At 37.1% G+C, this 11,644-nt stretch overlaps 1 long non-coding RNA gene across 1 annotated transcript; it reads right to left on the reverse strand.

Moving 5' to 3' along the window:
- Positions 1-4,385: 4,385 nt before the first annotated feature.
- On the reverse strand, positions 4,386-11,294 carry LOC122741510. The gene is made up of 3 exons (XR_006354847.1): positions 11,216-11,294; positions 5,433-5,499; positions 4,386-4,480 (listed from the first exon to the last, which is right to left on the reverse strand). It is a non-coding gene; the product is annotated as an uncharacterized LOC122741510 (long non-coding RNA).
- Between the last annotated feature and the right edge of the window lie 350 nt (positions 11,295-11,644).

Consider the following 11,644-nt stretch of genomic DNA (forward strand, 5'->3'; position numbering starts at 1 on the left):
AGGGGTTGAGGATGACTCCTAGGTGGCCTGGGATGATGGTGATACCTCTACAATCCATAGTCTTTACTAGACTGCCAAAGAGATCTACAACGCATGCTGAACTGCAACATGCTGCCTCTTTATATAATTATATTTTAAATGTATTTTACTATTATTGCTTTAAAATTATTTACATTTTGTTCTAACTCAACACTTCCCCCGACCATCCAAATAAACCTCATTACAAAGAACATTTAATCCTTGCAAAAGGTTTTTGGTTTTCTGTGTTTTTTTAATGAACAGAAATGTAATATTTCCCCCAAAGGCAGATGGCTGGCCCAGTGGATAGAGTACCAGGCTTGGAGTCAGGAACATTCATCTTCCTGAGTTAAAATCTGTTCTCAGACACTTACTAGTGGTGTAATCCTTATCTCAGTTTCCTCATTTGTTTTCCCTTTTTCTTTTTTTGAGGCAATGAGGGTTAAGTGACTTGCCCAAGGTCACACAGCTAGTAAGCGTCAAGTGTCTGAGGCCAGATTTGAACTGAGGTCCTCCTGATTCCAGGGATGGTACTTTATCTACTGTGCCACCTAGGTGCTCCCTCAGTTTCCTCATTTGTTAAAATGAATAAAGTGTTTTTCCTCAGTTAATTTTTTCCTTCTAATTCTAACTTCATTGATTTTATTTGTGAAAAAATCTTTTCAATTTTATATAATGAAAATTGTTCATTTTAATCTTCTATGACCTATTATCCTATGTTTGGTCATGGATTCATCTCCTATCCATAGCTGTTGAAGAATATTTGCTTCCACTATACTTCCTTATCTCCTCTGATACTGCCACCACTTTGCTGTAGGCTCTCATCACCTCATGCCTCAACTATGGCAATAGCCTGCTATTGCTAGCCTGCTATCTGCCTTTCACAAGTCTCTCCTTCACTTAACTCAGCCATCAAAGTGATTTTCCTAAAGCACAGATCAGACCATATTAGCCCCCTACTCCAACAACTCCAGTGGCCTCCTGCCCTCTCCTGGATCAAATATACAATCATCTGGTAGGCCTATGAACCCCTTCATTACCTAGACCCCCTCTATTTTACCTACTCTTTTTTTTCTTTTTCTTTTTTTTTAGTGAGGCAATTGGGGTTAAGTGACTTGCCTAGGGTCACACAGCTAGTAAGTGTTAAGTGTCTGAGGCCAGATTTGAACTCAGGTACTCCTGAATCCAGGGCCGGTGCACAATCCACTGTGCCATCTAGCTGCCCCTATTTTACCTATTCTTAATCACTGAATGGGTGTTGCCTCTGACAAACTGAGACCTGCGAAAGACCTTAGCTTAAAAAGGCAAAGGTCTCCCATTCCATCTGGAGCCATCTCCAATCATCCTGATCTTTACCTTGCCACTGGATCCAGTTGTCTCTGGAGGAGAGAATGAGGCTGGTAACTTTGCAGAGTCCTTCCTCACTTAAATACAATTCATTTGCAAGTCAAGACATCACCTCCTGATGTCATGGTCCTCTTCAAGAATGAAGGATGAACAACAAACAATTTGTTTAAGATGTGACCTAAATCACATATCCATTTTGACCTTGTGTTGGTTCTACTTTTCCTAGCAGTTTTTATGGAATAGTATTTGGCTTTATAAAATGTTTTGGTACTGTTAAGGGCTAAAATTCTAGCTAACCTGTCTAAAATATCTAATGAGTGGTCGCCAATAAATTATAAGCTTTAGCAAGAGTTAGACTTTTAGGCATTTATTAAGGAGAATAAGAATTTGGTAAAGAGAGAGAAAGGCCTACATTCATCTATCTATTAAAGGGAGAGCAGGTTTCTAGCTCCCTTCTCTGCCAGAGTCCCCAGGAAAGAGAGTAAGAGCAAGCGCCAGTCTCTTCCTTCTTCCTCTCACTAGCCCGCGTCACTTCCTGACGCCAAAGAAAAGACTCCTGGTCTTGCCCTCAAAGACCTTTGCTTCATGGGTGGAACTCTTCTACAGTAAGTCTCCAGCAGGTGGCGTCATTCCAATCGTTACAGTTCTGTGCTTATTTTCTTCTGTGTTGTGTACCTAATGTATTCCACTAATCATTTTTTCTATTTTTTTAGCCAGTACCAAATAGTTTTGATGATTACAATACTATTTTGTAGTAGATGTAGAAAGAAATAGATAGCTAGATAAATATACATATATATGTATACACACATGGAATGATATAACTTCTAAACATTTAAAGAAGTTAGACTACTGACAAGAAGAAATAAATAATAAAACTATAATAACTCAGTAACTCAATGTACCTCAATCGGACTTAGACAAATCTAACAAAATACAAACAAGAAAGAAGTTAAGGATCTGAACATAATTTTAGAAAAGTTAAATATGATAGAACTCTGATGATTATTTAATTGGTATAGAAATATCTATCTAGCTATCTAATACATATGTGTGTATTACATATATGTATATCATTTCACTTTTATAAACATTGGCCATATCTCAGGGGATAAAAACCTCACAAAGAAAAGCATAAATTAAACATAATTTTATTGATTACAACACAATAAAAGTATATTCAATAAAAGGTTTTTGAAGAAATGATTAAAAATTGATTTTGGACTAAAAAACTTAATCTGAAAGAATTGATCAGTCAGATAAAAATAATGTAAAAATAGATAATCTGTACTGTCTTGGGTCCTGAATTTATATCAGCTTGTCATAATTTTCCAAAGTCCTGAGGGTATATGGATTGATCACTGCCTTCTCAGTAGTTTTACTGGCTTCTGCTCCCATGTTGGTTTGGAAGACAGAGATTGTTGAATGCTCAACCATCTTAGGGCATCCTTGCTGGAACACTCTAGCCTCCTAATTCCCCAACCCTCTGGGCCTTCCTAGCTTCAGCACTTTGAGGCTATCTAAACTGGAAGGACTCCTCACAATGTATTTACTTCATCCTGGCTCTTTTTACTTCTATTGTTCAGTTTTGATTTTGTTTTTGTTTTTGTTTTTTTTTTCAGTTGTATCCATCTCTTTGTGACCCCATTTGGGATTTTCTTGGCAGGGATACTGGAGTGGCTTGCCATTTCTCCAGATCATTTTACAGATGAGGAAACTGAAACAATCAGGGTTAAGTGTCTTGCCCAGAGTCACACAGGTAGTAAGTGTTCTGAGGCCAGATTTGAACTCAGGAAGATGAGTCTTTTTAACTTTAGGTCCAGCACTCTCCCCACTGCATTACCTAGCTGCCCTTTGTAGTATTCTAAGTGTCCCCTTTTGTTAACCTAGGCAGAATGAAAGTATTAACTATAGTTTCTCCATTTTTAAATCAATATTTGGTCTGATGCTCCCATTTTATATTTTCTGGAATATATGTGTGGGAACCAAGCCTTTCTGCTCATATTCACTCTGCTACCTGGACTGGGGAAATAAAGAATTTATGTTTTAACTAGGCTTTAAGAAGAATCTCCTAACTATATTAATTAAGCATTAATCTGATAGGGAAAATTTAAGATAGCACTGAATTCCACTGTCATTAACTCCCTTGAGCGGCTATCTGCTTGAAACTATTTTGCTTATGCCATGGGCACAGATAGTATTCCTTTGGAATTAACTTTCTGCCCCCTGTGACTTTGTGTTATCTTCCTAGTCTATCTCTTTCCTCAGATTTTCATGTTTATTTGTTTACATGTTGTAGTCCTCTCAATAGAGTGTAAGCTTCCTGAGGGGAAAGATTTTTTGTTTTGTTTTTGTATCCCTAGATCCTAGTACAATGTCTTGCATATGTTAGGTGATTGATAAATGCTGTTTGGGTTGGATTAGATTGAATTAGGTCTTGCTTTTGTGTAACTAATTAATAATATCAGGCAAGACAGCCTCTCCCCATATACATACACACACTCAGGTCTTGAATTCACTTTGTATGTATCACTACAGCCATTGAAGGACACTTGAGGAGTAATAGTAATATAAACCATGCTTATACAGTGAAATTGATGTGATCTTTCCTTACTTGATGGATTTTTGTCAACTGCAGAAATAGCTGATTACTGAGCCATCAAGGGGATCACTCCCCTGTCAATCCAAATCAGTGACTGTGACAGCTAAGACATTGGCATCAGACTTACTCTGTCCTAATGAGTTCAGCCACCTTTACTGCTGAAGTAGGACTGATTATATAATGATTTTTTCAATTGTTATGTGACCATCAGTTCTAATGTCCTGAAAAGCTCAGTAGTTCAAGGAATGGATGAATTGGGTTTATTGCAGAGATCTGGACAGAGAGGAGAAGAAAGGTAGATATTAATTCGTGGATGACAAAAATGAGGAATTGTAGCCACTCGAGTCCGATGATTGGCGTATGATCAAGAAGGGTCCTCATGTTTTCCAGATAGGAATGTGAAGATTTTAAAGTAGGTTGTAATTATTTAAAATAGTTAATTTCACCTTCGTCTTCATCTTTTATTACTGAGTATATCCCTTTCATTTCCAGAATTTAGGACAGCAGCTTAGCCTGGAACATAAAATGTGTTAATAAATGCTGGTTTATTGACTGACTATATTTTTGGTAAAAATGAGAGCTTGTGTTTTGGTTGGATACTTTAAAAGGGGTACAATGGGAAAAATAAACTACACTAAGAATAAAGAGACCTAGATTCCAGTCTGTTCTGGGACCTAATGATTGTGGTGTTGGGCAAGCCCATCTCTGGGTTGGTTTCCTCTTCTGGAAGGAAGCTTAGAGAGTTATTCTAGTTTATCTCTAAAGTTCCTCCTACCTTAAGCACTGCCTATAATTCTGTTACAAAAGTATACAATTGTTCCTCCTATAAAAGAAAATAATTGTTCCAGGGTTTCAAATCAAATCAAATCAAATAATATACAAATAAATGAAAGACCAACTTTGAGATCTAGAAGTGACTTTAAAGAGAGATTATGAAGGGCCAATCCCTCCATTTTACAGATAGAGATATCGAGGCCCAGAGATGCAAGGTGATATGCTCAAGGCCACAAAAATATAAATATCAGGTTTGGAACTTTGACACAGATATTCTGATTTTAATCTGGTTCATTCTCTCTTTTAGCTTGCTACTAATTATATATGATCTGAGCCAGAGGGGTGTTTGCCCATTCTCCAGAGAAAAAATGTATACACAACACATTTATCAGCTTAATTGGCATTATTAACATTTTCTTCATCACTTTATTAAATCTAGGCAATCGATAAAATAATAAATCAAGTTCTGATTGTAGCATCTGACAATTTCCAATGTATAAATGCTCATAATGAAAATTTAACAATCAGCTCTCGAAAGTCAGTTTGAAATGGCCCTAGGACACCACAGGTCTAAGTTCATTTGAGGCATGTGTATATTCAAATTTAGCTAGCTACAATGAGTTGTTGAGTTTTGGATGCTCAGCCTCTTTGTATTGCAATGGCACCATTTATATGCTAGGAAAGGACTTACCTTATGATTCTGAATCTGGAGTGATCTTCAATTTAACATATCTAAAAACTCTCCAGTTAAATCTGTCCTGTGAATAAAATGAATCTGATTATTGTTGTTGAGGGGAGAGGAGTATCAATTTAAGAAAATATCTAATATTTCTAGTTTCATTTCAGGGACAAAACTGTGAGTTTAGGTTTTGAGTTTTAACAAAACTCCATGTAAATCTGTATTTAGATGTGAGTGCATGTGTGCGCGTGCACACACACACACACACACACACACGTGTTTGTATCCTTCTAAATGAGCAACAGCTTCCATGATATGGTCATCACTGGGTAAATTGCATCCATCATCCTCTTGAGTGAGAGGTAATAAATCATTATTTCCAGGTAGGATCTTTTATTGAGGCCTTGGGATTCCATTTCATTGAGAAAAGATTTTGTTTTCCCTCTTGGCTCTATCTAGGCTGTGTTTTACCAAGGAATTCACGTCAAGCTGACATTTATTAGTTAGGACACGGTCCACACTGATCAGACACACACTGTCCAGCTGTTGCCATACCAGTTTTGCTATGGATGTCCCACATTTGTGTGCATCTCACTGTTCAGAGGGCTTGATTGGTAGAAGAAAGAAATGGTTCAAATGGACCAAAATTGCTGCCCATTTTCCTCCCTGAGAACCTACCTTGCACAGACTATTTTTAAAAAGCTTTGGTAATACCTTTATTTTAAAAATACAGTCATTTCACAATATCTGACCACTGCTCCTCTGTCTTAGAACCATCCTTTTTGTGACAAAGAAAAACAATGAAACAAAACTAATTTTTTAAAAGAATTCATTTGAAAGGATATGCAACATTCCACATCCCTAGCCCCCCACCTCTCTAGATCCTCTCATAGGTTTAAAAATTGTATTTAATACAAAGACTAGTGATTCATAAGTTAAGTAGCTAGATTCCAATCATTGCCTGGGAGCACCATCTCTCCCAGCAACAACCAGTGTTTGAAATGCAATGTTGAGATCACAACTATACTGCTGCCACAGCTATTCCTGACATTGGTAGTTTTAAGCTACCTCCGGGAGATTTTAGACAGCCCCCGCAGTGGGAAATAGGAATGATTTACTTGGGGATCCTGGCTAGCAAGCCTGCTAAATCATTCGTGTATTATTAAATATTTTATGGGCTGGAGAGAGCAGGTGGTGCCAGGATGACATGCCCGTGTTGTTCTCACCATTCCTAGCATTGACCTTGCTTGTAAAAGAAGGAGCTGGCCCCACACACAGTGCCAAAAAGAGGCATGCTGGGCTACTCTGCCAAGTGAGGCATTCAGAGGCGAAGTAGGCATTAATCTAGAGGCTGTGATTTGGGGCGTCCTATGCCTGAAATCCCACCATTAACAATCCATTCCTCTGGATGATTAAGGAGCTGTTCCTTGTTAATATTCAAAGCTCTCTTTTCAACTTCACAAGCACTTTCTGTTTAGTCATTTATTGAGCTCCTCAAATCCCATCTCATCTAAGCTGTATTCCACAACTCATGGGGATAAAGGTGCTGGTTTCACTCACCACATTTTCAAACTTGATTTTCATCACACCAAAAATTGTTTTAATGAATTATGCAGTCAGTATATATATATATATATATGTATATATATATATATATATATATATATATATATATATATATATATATATATATATATATACTTCATTTAGTTTGGTGAGCTCAACTAATCAACAAGCATTTATTAAGCATTTACTACATGCCAGGTACTGTGGCTTAAAGTAATTAATTAGTACATTAATTTAAAACATTAGTATCTATGCATGCCTATCTATGTCTGTCTGTCTGTCTGTCTATCTATCTGTGTATCTGTCTGTCTGTCCATCTGTCTATATATCTATCTACTACATCCAAATGTCTATATATCTGCCTATCTCTTTCTATTTCTCTATCAATGATCTATATCTGTCCACACACCCCCATTTGTTCATCTGTCTCTCTACCTGTTTGTCTGTCTCTCTGTCTTCCTTTTTAAAAAAAACAAAACAATAAACAGTTTTTTGGTGGGGCAATAAGGGTTAAGTGACTTGCCCAGGGTCACACAGGTAGTAAGTGTCAAGTGTCTGAGGCCAGATTTGAACTCAGGTCTTCCTGAATCCAGGGCCAGTGCTTTATCTACTACGCCACCTAGGTGCCCCCAATAAACAATTTTATTTAAAGTTTTGAGTTCCAAATGCTATCCCTCCTTCTCTCCCTCTCTTCCCAGCTCTCTGAGGTGATAAGCAATCAGATATAGGTTATACATGTGCAACTATGTAAAACATTACCATATTAGTCATTTTGTATAAGAAAACTTGAATAAAAGAAAAAATGAAAAAGTGAAAAATAGCATGCTTCAGCCTGTGTTCAATCAATATGGGTTCTTTTTTTGGAAGTGGATAATGTGCTTCATCATTAGTCCTTTGGGATTGTTTCAGATCATTGTATTGCTGAGAATAATTGTCATTCACAGTTCTTCATCAAACAATGTTGCTGTCACTGTGCATTGCATTCTCCTGGTTCTGCTCACTTCACTATACATCAGTTCATACAAGTCTTCCCCTCTCTCTGTCTTAGAAAGGCAACACAAATTAATGGTGGTCTGGGCCCAGAGTGATGTAGAGGGGAAGATGGGGTTGCCCTACATTGGGGAAATTGTGCAGTTTTTTTCAATGCTACCAAACTTCTTGGTATATCTCTTTAGCACCAGTATTCTCTTGGTAATGCTTTATGGCTATGAATCATGGAACATTGTAGTCTCAAAGAATAAAAAACGCAGTTAACCTAAACGGCAATGGAAAAGAGCACTCGGGTATAATCAGGCTCAAGTATGTTGCTGAGAAGGACTCGAATGTGATAAGTTGCATAAAAAGCAGCTAGGTGGTACAGTGGATAGAGTGCTCAACTTGAAGTCAGGAAGACCTGAATTAAAATTCTAGCTTGTATACTTACTAGCTATTTGACTTTGGGCAAGTCACTTAACTTCTTTAGGCCTCAGTTTTGTCATGTGGATGATGTGGGGCAGCTAGGTGGTGCAGTGGATAGAGCACCGGCCCTGGAGTCAGGAGTACCTGAGTTCAAATCCGGCCTCAGACACTTAACACTTACTAGCTGTGTGACCCTGGGCAAGTCACTTAACCCCAATTGCCTCACTTAAAAAAAAATGTGGATGATGATAATAATCAACTACCTCATAGTATCCTTTTAAGGATTAAATTTTTTATATGTTATATGTAACATATGTAAAGTATTGTAAAACCTTAAAGTGCAATATAAATGTTAGCTATTATGATTATTTTCATTATAGATATGATCAAGACTACGCATGACTAGAAAGTCCGTCAACCCATATGCATTTATTAAATGCCAACTATGTGCCAGAATTGTGCTAAGCACTGAGGATACAGCTATAAAAGTCAAACGGGTCTTGCCTTCAGGGAGTTTATATTCTAGAAAAGGAATCACATTCCTCAAGTAATGCAAATGAGGCAAGGAATGAAGTGCCTCACTGATACCTTCAAGATAGTCAGAGGACCAGAATAAGCTCTCCATAAAGTGGGATGAAGAATGTTCAAAATCCCCTATCTATCTCCTTGTTGCATGGAAACAAAGTTCAAATCAAAGTCAGCAAAGAGAAAGTTATGTTGGGCTGCCTGCTGCACTTGAAAGTAAAGTGTGCAAGTGCAAAGTTAATCTTTGTTTAGACATTAAAAGTACTATAACATCTGTTACATTTCTCGACATCATTTGTTTTGATAAGTATAATATAAGCCTGTAACTTAAAAAAAATGAAATAAACTAAAAATAGTTATAGTCATTTGAGATATTGAACAATTAAGTTTAAATCTGATTGTTTCAAATACTGTATTATATTATTTCCAAAAGGGGGCACAGCAATATTTTTATTAAAAAGGTGACATTGCTATATGTAATTTTATATACATATATATATATCATATATAGAAGGATGCTAAAGAATCAATCATAAGATTGGAAGATGTGGAGGAATTGCAACTGATATTAGTAGAAGAACCAGTGAGATTATATATCTATCTACATAAATGTAGTGGGGGACCAGCAAGATTTGTGTTTGTCAGAATGGTGCCCAGAATACCAGTTCTTTTGTTGCTAGCACCTATGGATAATAAGGCAGAAAGGAAAAATGGTAGCAGAGGATGATGCCCCTCCCAGTTTTCACTTAATGTTTTGTTTTTGTAACTATTCATTTGTGCATGTGAGTAACTCCAAATAAGATTAGATATGTGTGCCCTTCACTTGTATACCTTAGTCACATGGGCTTCTTGCATAAGTCTCTTCATGGTGTATTTCCTGGCCATGCATTTTCCCTATGTACGTGCCCTTCACATATGTCATCTATATGTGTGCCTCTCCTTACTGATGTCATACCTATGAGAGAATGCATTCCATACATGCATGGCAGGGGTGAGGGACCTTTTGCTATCAATTTATCTGCAATGCCATTTAATTCAATGCTTTTAGCTTAGAACTAATCACAGATTCCTAGGATCATAGATTAAAAACTAAAAGATATCTTAGAGGACACTAAGTTCAACCCTCTCATTTTATAGGAAAGGGATTTGCCCAAGATCACATGGTGTCTGAGGTAGAATGTGAACCCAGATCTTCCTGATTCTAAAGCAGGCAATCCATTCCTCCATGCTGCTTTTCTATGTCTTCTGTTTTTCTGGTGGTATTGGTGGGAACTCTTGAATGGATGCTGACACAGAGCATCTCACATTATAGGTCACTTTTCTACCCCAGGTGTTACATAAATGTAGTCACTGGACATTTTTAGTTTAGTTTATATTTACAGTTATTTTTTTGGAAAACATTTTAATCTCAATTCATAGTGAGGTGTTCTTTAATGGTATTAATCATTATATAGTGTTATCAACTAGGTTTTTAATGGCTGATTATGGCTGAATGTATTATCTAGGGATATTTGCATTTTTATGGGGAGTGGAATCTTAAAAACAATATTTTCAAATGAAAAGAATGAATTTCTAATGGTCCAATCATGATGTCATAGACTGATCTTTGGGCTCAAAATTTAGGAGAACTGGGTTTTGGCTACTCCTTTTGTGACCTTGGACAAATCACTTCCTCTCTATGAGCCTCAGTTTACCACCATGTGAAAGGAAGGAATAGGATTACATTGTCTTTAAGGTCTCTTTCAGTCCTAAAAGCTTATGAATCTATGATAAGCAACTGATCTTTCCATTACAATAGGCACCAACAGTTGTCTTTACAATGTGTGGAAATGACTGAACATGGTAGTCTAGATTAAGCAGTTCTAAAAAACAATTTCCAGCAAAGTGATGGCCAACAATTAAAAAACACACATCCCAAGATTAGTTGTAGCTAAAGCCAAAAAGGATATAAAATGAAATAGATGAAATAAAATGGCATTAATGATGGTTCTCACTTTAACCCCCCCATTTTAATCTCTTGCCATTGGGCATATAGTCTTTTAAACTCATGTTTGACATTCCAGACACACAGTGAAGCAGAGACATGCTGTGCCTTTACCCTAACTAACATGCGTTCCAGATATCAGCTAAGAACCTGAGCCCCAGTCCCGTACAAAGAGAAACTGTTCTAAATTAGCAACACAGAAAATGTATTTGGCCAGCCAAGATAGTTACATATGATTAATGTGATGAAGGCAAATACTTTTGGTTTTAAAAATAAAAGGATGATATCCCTGAATAAGAGAAAAGAAAAATTATATTCTTACAAAGTAGAGGAGAATGTCCTGCTTTCCATCTCTGATCTTGTCTTTCTTTTCTGTCTCTGTCTCTCCCTCTGGCCCCCCTGCCCAATCTTGCCATCTGTGCTTTGTTTTCTTTGTTTTTCCACCAACAAGACAGAGTGATAAACAGTGTTGGTATTTTTTTTCTGGGAACTCTGACTGTATTAATATTAAATCATCTGTGTATGCTAAATGATTAACCCACTGGTAGGGCCAATAGGTCTTGGAATGTATCCACCTCCTAAAGCTCCCCCATGTCTCCTTAGCCCTCCACCCCACCCCAGTCTCTGGCACACATCTTCACCACTGGATTTAAAATATAGATAATGCAGAGGGAGAGATAATAGCCATTTCTTTTATTCAGATTCCACATAATCAGAGAAACAGAATTGAAAAGAACCTCAGTACTAATCA

The sequence above is a fragment of the Dromiciops gliroides genome, chromosome 1 (assembly GCF_019393635.1).
Source record: "Dromiciops gliroides isolate mDroGli1 chromosome 1, mDroGli1.pri, whole genome shotgun sequence".
NCBI classification, from domain to species: Eukaryota; Metazoa; Chordata; class Mammalia; order Microbiotheria; family Microbiotheriidae; genus Dromiciops; species Dromiciops gliroides.